This window comes from Bombina bombina, chromosome 7 (genome assembly GCF_027579735.1).
Source record: "Bombina bombina isolate aBomBom1 chromosome 7, aBomBom1.pri, whole genome shotgun sequence".
Taxonomy (NCBI): Eukaryota; Metazoa; Chordata; class Amphibia; order Anura; family Bombinatoridae; genus Bombina; species Bombina bombina.
In genome coordinates, this window is record NC_069505.1 from 412894989 (window position 1) to 412908016 (window position 13028).

The 13028-nt window shown below is 38.1% G+C and overlaps 1 protein-coding gene across 2 annotated transcripts in view; it reads right to left on the reverse strand.

The window, feature by feature from the left end:
• Positions 1-13028, reverse strand: part of PVALB (parvalbumin) — a 267268-nt gene that overhangs the window by 41852 nt on the left and 212388 nt on the right. The window contains exon 1 of one of the 2 annotated variants that reach the window (XM_053721214.1): positions 2930-3012. The exons of the other annotated variant lie outside the window; for it this stretch is intronic. The gene's annotated coding sequence lies outside the window, so the exon portion shown is untranslated. Of the gene's footprint in view, positions 1-2929; positions 3013-13028 lie in introns of those variants that run through there. 2 annotated transcript variants of the gene reach the window in all.

A 13028-nucleotide genomic window follows, 5' to 3' on the forward strand; every position in this document is an offset into this window, starting at 1 on the left:
CAGCTGACAGTGTAAAAGGGAAACCGGATACGGCCGCAACCTTTTCACACCTTGTCCTCCGCTTTCACCCCTTTACATTTTGGCCGCCCTTAAAACATCTTGGATTTCAAAAACTCTAAATCTGGCAGGAAGGTTGTTTGCCTTCTCTGTTAATTTATTTTTACACGTATCAAAGGCTTCTCCTCCTTCATCTCTAGTCTGTAGATCTCTCTTTCTCACTGTGTCTGAGACAGATTCATCCATCTGTTAACTCGTCATGAACTCATCAATCTCCCTCTTTTCATCTTTCTCTGTACACTCCTCCTCTGTCATCATTTTACATCAAGTATGCCAAAGTCATAACATTATTCTGACTGATCTTGAGGGGTAGTTATTAACTGAATACATTTGCTGAGAGCTTGAATTTCTCACTTATTTGGAACCATTAACCTGATGATATCTCTGATGATTTTAGATTTTCTGATGTTGTCTCAGATTTGCATAAACCAACTTTGCTTTTCCACCAAAACATACAGTGCAAATGAAGGTGGATTGCACTGTTAAACTAGAGTGTGTACACATCCCATGCCACTGGTAAAACCCACAGTTACATATATATATAATCTATCAAACACACACCCATATATGCCATCATAGGATAAGACAGGGCTCTACAAACCCAGGAACCAGGGAGCCACTGGCTCCTAGAATTTTATCCCTGGCTCCTAAATTTTAGGGTTATTCTCCCTATATCTATATATACGAATACCACTGTCTGGCTCCTAAGAGACTGTCTGACTCCTAAATATTCTTACTGGCTCCTACATTTTAAACAGATTTGTTGACCGCTGGGATGTGACGCTGACTTTCAAAAGCTTCAGTCAATCTGTAGTGTATATCATTTTTAAAATCAATACCAATCAATTAGATGTTAGTATATTTGGTATGTAGAGTTTTGAGTATTTACGTGGCCAGATCAGACAGACAAATTATCTAACTATTTGGTGAATTAAAACTAATGTTTTTTTCATATAGTTTAAGCACAGGTATTTTTTCGTTTATGTTTTAAGCACAAATAAATCTTTATTGAAGATAGTTTGCATAGAGGCTTTGTTTGTTTACACAGATCACCTAGATCCTTGATGGACCAAGAATCTGCTTCACCATGGAATGTTAAAATAAAATTAAAAACTCCAAAAAGAATGGCTAAGTGTCTAAATATTATATAGGATAGAGAAACTTTGTACCGAACTGAACTTCATAGATATATTTAAACAGAGAAATTGCTTATAAACACATTTAATCTGTGTCTAGGATGGACAAACAGTATTCTTCTGTATTGGGCATAAAAATTAAATTTAAAACTATTAGGTGGCTAATCAATCATACAGATAGATCAGGAGAGAGGGTACAATTCCTATATTGAAATGCATAGGTTCAAAACACATTCTAGTTACTATTTTGTTAAAAAGTCATGTGCTAGAGCTTGTATAAAGATTACAAACATTTGCAAATATAAAAGCAATCGTGTAGTTCAAGTAGTCTACCTGTTTGTGTTCTTGCTTTATATAAAGAGCGTTCTGGGTGTAAGTAACTTTAAAAACTAGTCTGTAGTGACACTGATTTTTACATGTCCTACATTTTGAAATAAAAAATCAGGCAAATTAAAAACAATTACATTTATATTAGGGTTTAAATTCTCAATCGGGAACAAACAAGCAGAGAAATTCCTGGATTTACTTGTATCTCAATAAAAATTCAAAACTTAAACTTCTAGCAATGTCCTGTATCATAAAGGTACAAAACTATTAGAGCCAATACTAAACTGATATCATGTGATATAACAGAAATATACAATATCTAATCCGTATTCTCTTATTACAGGCAGGTAAGAAATCGGTCAATAAACACTTCATGTTTGCAATAGTCCTAATAGGGAAACATTTTTAATTATGTTTTTATTCCTCTATTCTTGCATTTCTCATTTTATCAAAAAACAAAGTGTTCTTTCCTTAATCAACATTGTTATGGATATTTGATGTTCAACTCAAAACGTCAGAAGTACACGAACTTTGAAGCTATGAAACCAATTTTCAGACCTAAAAACCAGTTTAAAAAGATAATTTATAGTCTAAAGATTTTTTTGGGGAATGTATAGTATTGAAAGAGGGATTGCAAACGTGTTGACTGTATACTGTATTTTTAGAAAACGTATGTATTTAATACCAGACATTAAATGACAAATCTAGTGACTCTGCTAGTGACACACTGACTATCTGTAACTTTATGTGGGATACGTTTATGGGGCTTGAGTTATTGTTATGGATTTAAAACTAATTTATGTTTCAAAATGATATTTTCAAAACAGCACATATAGCAGATATATATAGAGCTTGTGTGTGTGTGTGTATATATATATATATATATATATATATATATATATATATATATATCATATAGACATACATTTAAATATACTAGTGTAGGCAAACAAAATAGTGTCTGATTGTCAATATTAGGTTGCTTTAGTTGTGCCCTCTTTGTTGCAAATACCAATTTTGTCTCTCAAAGGGAACCCATGATAGTTTTTCATAAAAAAAACCCCATCTGTGGTGTATATATATATGTGCACCATCCTAATTGACTATTGCAGTATATTCAGTCCTGTTTATTCTCTTTTTCTAACAATATATAAAAAATATTACCCACAATCCTCATCATATTTTGAGCAATTAGATTCTTCCTCTCTACACTTTAGTTTTCTGTTTTCTAGGACTACAGGATCTTATAACATGCTTAGGCTTTGTTATTTTATCTGTTTTACAACACTTAGGCGAAATTTGTTCTGTGTCTTTCACCCTTAACATTTGCTTAATCATTTATCAGGTCATCTATCCAACTTTAGAGCCATTCTCCCCAGGCCCCCACTGCCCCCTCCCCTTGTACTCACTTAGAGACGGATCAGGACCCGTGGGAAGGGCGGTAAGAACAAGACGGTCAAAAAGCAAGGGTGAGATGTGCGGATGAAGGAATCCTACTTAAATACTTTCTCCATCTGTGCTATTTTAGGGTGGCTCACCAACCCCTCCTCTTCACCCATCTCCCTCGGTGTCAGATACCCTGAGACAGCAAGTAAGGGATCATGTTTATTGACAAGTAGCTCATGAAGAAGCTCTATTAATACGTCTGGCAGGGGCTCAGATACTAGACTTGGGCGTCTGAGGCCATAGGAGGAAGAAGGACTGGGATAAAGACAGTCTGGTTACACATTAAGGGGTGGGGGCAGGGAAACCCCAACATTTTGTTGACTTTCACCCCTAGAGCATGTGAATACATAGGAGGCAATTGACTTGCTCCCAAGGTCAAACTTCAATGAAGCTGCTCTTTTGGTTCTTCCAAGAGTACAAAGATGAAGGGTTGTTATCTAAGCAAAATCCAGAATATGGGAAAATGTGCCAGAGAACATCTCATGAGTCTGGAAGGTCCAAGACATGTGGAAAAAAGCTGTGGCCTTGTCTAATCCCCAAAAGGAATGAAGAGTGCATGCAAAACTATAGAAGAATTCATTTGGATTTTGCATTTTATTTTTTTTTACAAAAGAGCTATTTGGGGAAAACAAAATCACTTATGTAAAGGGGTTATCAATGGATGGACGTGAAAAAAACATATGCAGAAACTCTAAAGATGATAAAACATGCTAGGAAATTTGGAAGTTGGAAATATCTTTATTGGAAGTCTCCCTTTTGTTAAGGAAAAAGCAGAGAAGTTAAATGATATGCATTCTTGTATGTTTGAGATGACATAAAACATCTAGATTAAAGTATACCAGTTACTATTAATATTAATTTGATTATTTTATGGAATTTTATCTCAGGAATTCTGCATCTAGTTTATTTCTGGATAACCAGCACTGAGTCTTGGATTTTCAGTTGAGTTTAGCACAGCCTCTGCTTCACTTTGGGATAATTTGATTTATATGATATTGTTGGTGGGGTGTACTACACAGGATCTTCATTCCTTCTTAGACTGGAAATGCCCAGATCTGCTCTGTCCTGTACGTTGCCAGAAGAGCTGAATGAAAAGGATTGTTGGGCAGTGTTATATAGTTGGACAGTCGCGTAGCTCGTTGCAGTTACAGGTATGGAAAACTCAGCCAAGAATCAAAGGAATGGACTTATCTTTTATTAGTGAAATTCACACAGGCTCAACTACAAATTACTTATCCCTGACATTATGGGAATCCGCATGCTAATGGGATTTTACATTGTTCCTAAGGGGATACTTGTATTTAAATAATGCAGTTACTATTCATCTAGGTTATTGGTTGTCAAAACTGTTTTCCGAAATGCAATTGTTACAAGGACGTTGTAGCACAACCTTTTCCTTTTCTTTTTTTATTTTAATCTTTATTGAGAGAAAAAGCAAAACAAAAAAAAACATAATAATAGAGACAATACAGAAATATAACATAGTTCCAATCATTTGAAAAGTAATATGTCCATGTATATTCTGCGAATTAACAAAGTCATCTCTAGAGATAGTAGCATTTTCTAACGTGTATGAAACAGCAGCTTTTAAAGGGACGTTGTAATGTAAAAATATTTTTTTATTGTGTAAATTTATAGTCAAATTTGTGCTCCTGAGCAACACAAGATGAGAATGCAGCTGGTGAACCAATGAGAAGCAGGCATACATGCGTATGCTCCAAAGACTGGTCATGTGCTTGCTCTGGAGCAGAATGAGAGTGTTCCTTAGGGTACAACTTGTTGTACATGTTTAACCCCTTTTGAAAGAGTTAAACACTGACAAAAAGAAGGGAATTTGAAAATAAAGTGCTCTAATAAAAGAGTATTTTATTTTTACACTAGAATGTGCCTTTAAGGTGGCAGTTTGTTTTTCTCTAGGAAAATTGGTAAGTAAAAGCTTTCTAATTGTATAATAAATGTAATACAGTAGTATCAGTTGTGTTTGTCCTACTAATGCTCACTGGCTGATGGAGGACAACTCCCACAATTCTATTGGTAGAGAGGAAAATGCCTCTACAAACGTGACAAGAAAACTTATTGTTTTGTGTTTTGTTATTAAACTGTAATACATTTTGAAATACCAACTTAAAGAAGAACCCCCACCCCCCACCTGATATCCCTTCTGTTTATAAAAAATATTACTTTCCGAATAATTAATTTCCTTAAAGGGACATGACGCCCCAAAATTTCTATCATGCTATTTTCTATCAAGAAAAAGGACTCTGAAGTCTATTAAGCTTATGCAATGTATTCCATTAAAAAAAACATGGACGTCAAAATGATAATTTCATGGTTCAGATATGGGGGCCGATTTATAATAGTACGAGCGGACATGGCCACCGCACATCAATAAATGCCGACCGCATAGGCTAGTGAAATACTTGTGCAATGCCTCCCCTTGCACATTTGTGGCCTATCGCCCGCTAGCAGGGGGTGTCAATCAACCCGATCGTATCCTCAAAGGTGGCGGACGAGTTAAAGAGTAGCGGTCTTAGGACCGCTGCTTCTTAACTTCCGCTTCAGGGGGACCTGGAGCGGAGTGGGTCGGAAGCAGCATCCGCTGCTTCAAAAATCTACCCCAAAGCCTGTAATTTTAATTTGCGTCTTTTATCAAGTCTATGTTGTTCTTTTGGTATCCTTTGTTGAAAAGCATAGGCTCAGGAGCAGCAATGCATTACTGAGAGCTAGCTGGTGATTGGTGGCTACATACATATGTCTCTTGTTATTGGCTCACCAGATATGCTCAGCTAGCTCCCAGCAGTGCATTGCTGCTCTGGAGCTGATTTGAACAGCCATAGGATTTAAGCAGCTCTCATTCTATTGGCTGATAAATCATCCAATAGAATGAGAGCTGCTTAAATCCTATTGGCTGATTGGAACAGCCAATAGGATTTTAGCAGCTCTCATTCTATTGGCTGATTTTTTCAGCCAGTAGAAATGCAAGGGTTGCCATCTTGAATCGCGTACCTTGCATTGAAGATTCAGTGTACGGCGACCGTATGAAGAGGATGCTCCGCGCCGGATGTCTTCAGGATGGACCCGCTCCGCCGGGATCAAGATAGAAGATGCCGACTGGATGAAGATTGAAGAGGCCGCCTGGATGAAGACTTCTCGCTGCCTGGATGAGGACTTCAACGCCGGGATGAAGATCGTTCAAGCGGGACTTCAAAAACTGTAAGTGGATCGTCAGGGGGTTAGCGTTAGGCTTTTTTAAGGGTTTTTTTTGGGTGTTTTTTTTTTAGTTTAGGGTCTGGGCAGTAAAAGAGCTAAATGCCCATACAAATTTTTAGGGCAATGGGTAGCTTAGGTTTTTTAGATAGTTTTTTTTTTTTATTTTGTGGGTTTGGGGGTGCAGATTTGTAATGTTAGTGGGTCTTTGTAATTTTTTCACTAAAAGAGCTGCTATCTTTAGGGCAATGCCCTACAAAAGGCCCTTTTAAGGGCCATTGGTAGTTTATTCTAGATTAGGTTTTTTATTTTGGGGTGTTTTTTTATGGGTATTAGAATAGGAATATTTTTTTTATTTTTGATAAAATAATTTAGCAAAAGAGCTGTTTAACTTAGGGCAATGCCCTACAAAAGGCCCTTTTAAGGGCCCTCGGTAGTTTGGGGGGTGGGGGTTTGTATAGTGTTAGGATGTGTTTGTATTATTTTAACTCAGGGGTATGCCCTACAAAAGGCCCTTTAAAGGGCCCCCAAAAGGTGTTAGGGGGTGTTTGTATTTTTTTTTAGCAAAAGAGCTGTTTAACTCAGGGCAATGCCCTACAAAAGGCCCTTTTAAGGGCCCACCAAAAAGCCCTTTTAAGGGCCCTTGGAAGTTTATTCTAGATTAGGCTTTTTTTGGGGGGGTGTTTTTTTAAAAACAAAAAGAAAGGGTATTAGAATAGGAATAATCTGTATTTTTTTGGATAACTTCATTTGTTTGTTTTTTGTAATGGCAGGTTCTTTTATTTTTGGTAATGTTAGGTTTAAGTGTAAGGCAGGTTAGGTTTTATTTGACAGGTATTTGTGCACAGGTAAGTTTGTATTTATTTTAACCCCTTAATGACCACAGCACTTTTCCATTTTCTGTCCGTTTGGGACCAAGGCTATTTTTACATTTCTGCGGTGTTTGTGTTTAGCTGTAATTTTCCTCTTACTCATTTACTGTACCCACACATATTATATACCGTTTTTCTCGCCATTAAATGGACTTTCTAAAGATACCATTATTTTCATCATATCTTATAATTTACTATAAAAAAATTATAAAATATGAGGAAAAAAATTGAAAAAAACACACTTTTTCTAACTATGACCCCCAAAATCTGTTACACATCTACAACTACCAAAAAACACCCGTGCTAAATAGTTTCTAAATTTTGTCCTGAGTTTAGAAATACCCAATGTTTACATGTTCTTTGCTTTTTTTGTAAGTTATAGGGCCATAAATACAAGTAGCACTTTGCTATTTCCAAACCATTATTTTTCAAAATTAGCGCTAGTTACATTAGAACACTAATATCTTTCAGGAATCTCTGAATATCCATTGACATGTGTATATTTTTTTTTAGTAGACATCCCAAAGTATTCATCTAGGCCCATTTTGGTATATTTCATGCCACCATTTCACCGCCAAATGCGATTAAATACAAAAAATCGTTCACTTTTTTACTAATTTTTTCACAAACTTTTGGTTTCTCACTGAAATTATTTACAAACAGCTTGTGTAATTATGGCTTAAATGGTTGTAAATTCTTCTCTGGGATCCCCTTTGTTCAAAAATAGCAGACATATATGGCTTTGGCGTTGCTTTTTAGTAATTAGAAGGCTGCTAAATGCCACTGCGCACTACACGTGTATTATGCCCAGCAGTGAAGGGGTTAATTATGGAGCATGTAGGGAGCTTTTAGGGATAATTTTAGCTTTAGTGTAGTGTAGTAGACAACCCCAAGTATTGATCTAGGCCAATTTTGGTATATTTCATGCCACCATTTCACCGCCAAATGCGATCAAATTAAAAAAAACTTTAAATTTTTCACAATTTTAGGTTTCTCACTGAAATCATTTACAAACAGCTTGTGCAATTATGGCACAAATGGTTGTAAATGCTTCTCTGGGATCCCCTTTGTTCAGAAATAGCAGACATATATGGCTTTGGCGTTGCTTTTTGGTAATTAGAAGGCCGCCAAATGCCGCTGCATTTCACACGTGTATTATGGCTAGCAGTGAAGGGGTTAATTATGTAGCTTGTAGGGAGCTTGCAGGGTTAATTTTAGCTTTAGTGTAGAGCTCAGCCTCCCACCTGAAACATGAGACCCCCTGACCCCTCCCAAACAGCTTTCTTCCCTCCCCCACCCCACAATTGTCCCCGCCATCTTAAGTACTGGCAGAAACTCTGCCAGTACTAAAATAAAAGCTATATTTGGGCTTTTTTGTGTGTTTTTTTTTATAGCATATTTACATATGCTGCTGTGTAGGATCCCCCCTTAGCTCCCAGCTTCACTGATCCCCCACCAAACAGCTCTCTAACCCTCCCCCTCTGCCTTAATGGGCGCCATCTTGGGTACTGGCAGCTGTCTGCCAGTACCCAGTTTAGTAAAAAAATGTGCCTTTTTTTTTTTTTTAAAATGACCTTTTCTGTAGTGTAGCTTCCCCCACCCCTTCCAGGTCCCTTAGCTGTTTATTTACAGCTTTAAAAACTTTTTTTTTTTTTACTTTTCCCAGTTTATTTTTCTGTAGTGCAGCGGTTCCCTCCCGCTCCCGCCCCGTGCACGCGCCCGCCCGCCGCCCCCCGTGCACGCGCACGCTCCCATGCGCGCTCCCGCCCGTCCCGCCCCCGATCCCGCCCCCCTCCACTCCATTCGGCACATCGATGGCTGCCCACCCGCCTCCCAGGCTTGCTCCCACCCACCAACGATACCGGCCACCGATGTCCGGTGCAGAGAGGGCCACAGAGTGGCTCTCTCTGCATCGGATGGCCAAGGGGGGTTATTGCAGGATGCCTCGATATCGAGGCATCACTGCAATAACCGGAAAGCAGCTGGAAGCGTGCAGGATCGCTTCCAGCTGCTTTCCAGACCAAGGACGTACGCCACACGTCCTCAGTCATTAACTGTATTTTTTTTGAGGACGTGTGGCGTACATCCTTGGTCATTAAGGGGTTAACTAAGTAGTTAGTAAATAGTTAATAACTATTTACTAACTAGTCTACCTAGTTAAATTAAATACAAACTTACCTGTGAAATAAAAATAAAACCTAAGCTAGCTACAGTATAACTATTAGTTATATTGTAGCTAGCTTTGGTTTTATTTCACAGGTAAGTTAGTATTTAGTTTTAACTAGGTTTAATTTAGTTAATAATTGTAAGTTTAATTTAGATCTAATTTCATTATGTTAAAGTTAGGGGGTGTTAGGGTTAGGATTAGGGTTAGGGTTACATTAGGGTTTGTTTTAGGGGTTAATATAGTTTAATTTAGGTTGTTGCGATGTGGGGGGCTGGCGGTTTAGGGGTTAATAGGTTTATTTAGTGATAGTGATGTGGGAGGCCAGAGGTTTAGGGGTTAATAACTTTATTTAGTTGTGGTGATATTGGGGAGCGGCGGAATAGGGGTTAATAACTTTAATATAGTGGTGTTGATATCGTATATGTATTTTCTTTTTCCCTATATCCTCATAGACATCAATGGGGCTGCGTTACGGAGCTTTTGTTTCCGCGATCGCAGGTGTTAGTATTTTTTTTTGCCGGCACGTCAAACACAGTGCTTGTTTTGGGTGCGGTATGGAGCTTAAAATCTCCATATCAAACGCGCAAGCCGTGTTTTTCAAAACTTGTAATGGCAGTGCTATAGGGAATTACATAACGCCACTTTTGTTACGTTCGTTAATTTCCCTATAGTGCTCAAAACTTGTAATCTAGCTGATAGTTATTTACAAGAAATAGTGCAATAATAACTTGCTCTTGCTATTTTTGGTTCAGCACCTGGGTAGCGCTTGCTGATTAGTGGCTAAATGTAGATGTAAATGTAAAACATTTTTCCCATTTATTGAATTTATCTGAAAATGATAAACAATTGGAGCTTAAAAAAAAACTAGTTAATTTAATTTGTTCTCATGGTTAAAACCATTATTCTGCAGGCTTTCAAAGTTGTATCATTCAATAATAATTAAACAGTGTCCTTGTCAACTGATCGATTCTGGTGTCAGCCTATATATATATATATATATATATATATATATATATATATATATATATATATATATATATATATATATAATATGAAAATATAAGTACTGCACTCACTGGATTCGTGAAAAAAAATATTTTATTGTGGCATGGTGACGTTTCAGGGTCCACAAACCCCTTTTTCAGACCTTTTGGTCTGAAGAAGGGGGTTTGTGGACTAGAAACGTCACCATGCCACAATAAAATATTTCGTTGATTTTTTTCACGAGTCCTGTGAGTGCAGTACTTATATTTTCATTATTTAAATCCAATTCTGACTTGCACCCTGGTTGTTGACCATTGAAAGCGGGAATGCAGATACCTACTGGACATGAATGGGATGTCTATTACAACTCTCTTGCTCTTGTGTAACATTTGTGCTTTGTCTCATACTCCGTAGCGAGGCAAAAAAAAAAAAAACCCTCCAACCTAGGCTTTCTTAATAATTATAGTTTGTTTAGGTATAAATAAGGTAGGTGCACCAATTAAACAATCACTGTGCAGCATGCAGTATTCTGCATTCCCGATAAGGCACTGCAGTCTGTCTGGTGGGAGGGGAATAACAAGAAAACCAGGCAAAATAAATATAAACATACATTGCTGCGTAATTTCACTGTGTATAATTAAAAGGACAGTAAAGTCAAAATAAACTTAAAGGGACACTGAACCCAAATGATTTCTCCAACATTGGTGTGTCCGGTCCACGGCGTCATCCTTACTTGTGGGAATATCTCTTCCCCAACAGGAAATGGCAAAGAGTCCCAGGAAAGCTGGCCATATAGTCCCTCCTAGGCTCCGCCCACCCCAGTCATTCTCTTTGCCGTTGCACAGGCAACATCTCCACGGAGATGGTTAAGAGTATGTGGTGTTTAGTTGTAGTTTTTTTTTTTATTCTACTATCAAAAGTTTGTTATTTTAAAATAGTGCTGGTATGTACTATTTACTCTGAAACAGAAAAAGATGAAGATTTCTGTTTGTGAGAGGAAGATGATTTTAGCAGACAGTAACTAAAATCGATTGCTGTTTCCACATAGGACTGTTGAGATGAAGTAACTTCAGTTGGGGGAAACAGTTAGCAGACTTTTCTGCTTAAGGTATGACTAGCCATATTTCTAACAAGACTGTGTAATGCTGGAAGGCTGTCATTTCCCCTCATGGGGACCGGTAAGCCATTTTCTTAGTCTCAAACAGAATAAAGGGCTTAATATGGGCTATAAAACTGGTAGACACTTTTATGGGCTAAATCGATTGCTTTATTTGGACATTTTATACATGTTTATGCTGATAATTCACACTTATAAACTTGGGGAACGTTTTTTAACGTCAGGCACTATGTTATGACACCTTTTCCAGTCAGGAAGGGCCTTCCTAGTTGTAGGCTGAGCCTCATTTTCGCGCCATTACTGCGCAGTTGTTTTTGAGTGCAAGACATGCAGATGCATGTGTTAGGACCTGATAGTAGTAGGAAAAGTTCCTAGAAGGCGTCATTTGGTATCGTATTCCCCTCTGGGCTTGGTAAAGTCACAGCAAAGGCTGTAGCTGGGACTGTATAGGGGTTAAATCTGTAACCGGCTCCGGTTTCGTTATTTTAAGGGTTAAAGCTCTGAAAATTGGTGTGCAATACTTTTAATGCTTTAAGACACTGTGGTGAAATTTTGGTAAATTTTGAACAATTCCTTCATATATTTTCACATATTCAGTAATAAAGTGTGCTCTGTTTAAAATTTAAAGAGACAGTAACGGTTTTGTTTTAAAACGGTTTTTGTGCTTTATTGACAAGTTTAAGCCTGTTTAACATGTCTGTGCCTTCAGATAAGCTATGTTCTATATGTATGAAAGCCAATGTGTCTCCCCCTTCAAAATTGTGTGATAATTGTGCCATAGCGTCCAAACAAAGTAAGGACAGTACTGCCACAAATAATGAAATTGCCCAAGATGATTCCTCAAGTGAAGGGAGTAGACATGGTTCTACATCATCTCCTTCTGTGTCTACGCCAGTTTTGCCCACGCAGGAGGCCCCTAGTATTTCTAGCGCGCCAATGCTTATTACCTGCAACAATTGACGGCTGTAATGAATAACTCCATAGCAAATATTTTATCCAAAATGCCTGCATATCAGAGAAAGCGCGATTGCTCTGTTTTAAACACTGAAGAGCAGGAGGGCGCTGATGATAATTGTTCTGTCATACCCTCACACCAATCTGAAGGGGCCATGAGGGAGGTTTTGTCAGATGGGGAAATTTCAGATTCAGAAAAAATTTCTCAACAGGCTGAACCTGATGTTGTGACATTTAAATTTAAATTAGAACATCTCCGCGCACTGCTTAAGGAGGTGTTATCTACTCTGGATGATTGTGACAACTTGGTCATTCCAGAAAAATTATGCAAGATGGACAAGTTCCTAGAGGTTCCGGTGCACCCCGACGCTTTTCCTATACCCAAGCGGGTGGCGGACATAGTGAATAAGGAGTGGGAGAAGCCCGGCATACCTTTTGTTCCCCCTCCTATATTTAAGAAATTATTTCCTATGGTCGACCCCAGAAAGGACTTATGGCAGACAGTCCCTAAGGTCGAGGGGGCAGTTTCTACTCTAAACAAGCGCACTACTATTCCTATCGAAGATAGTTGTGCTTTCAAAGATCCTATGGATAAAAAATTGGAAGGTTTGCTTAAAAAGATTTTTGTACAGCAAGGTTACCTTCTACAACCCATTTCGTGCATTGTTCCTGTCACTACAGCAGCGTGGTTCTGGTTCGAGGAACTAGAAAAGTCGCTCAGTAGAGAGACTCCATATGAGGAGGTTATGGACAGAGTTCAC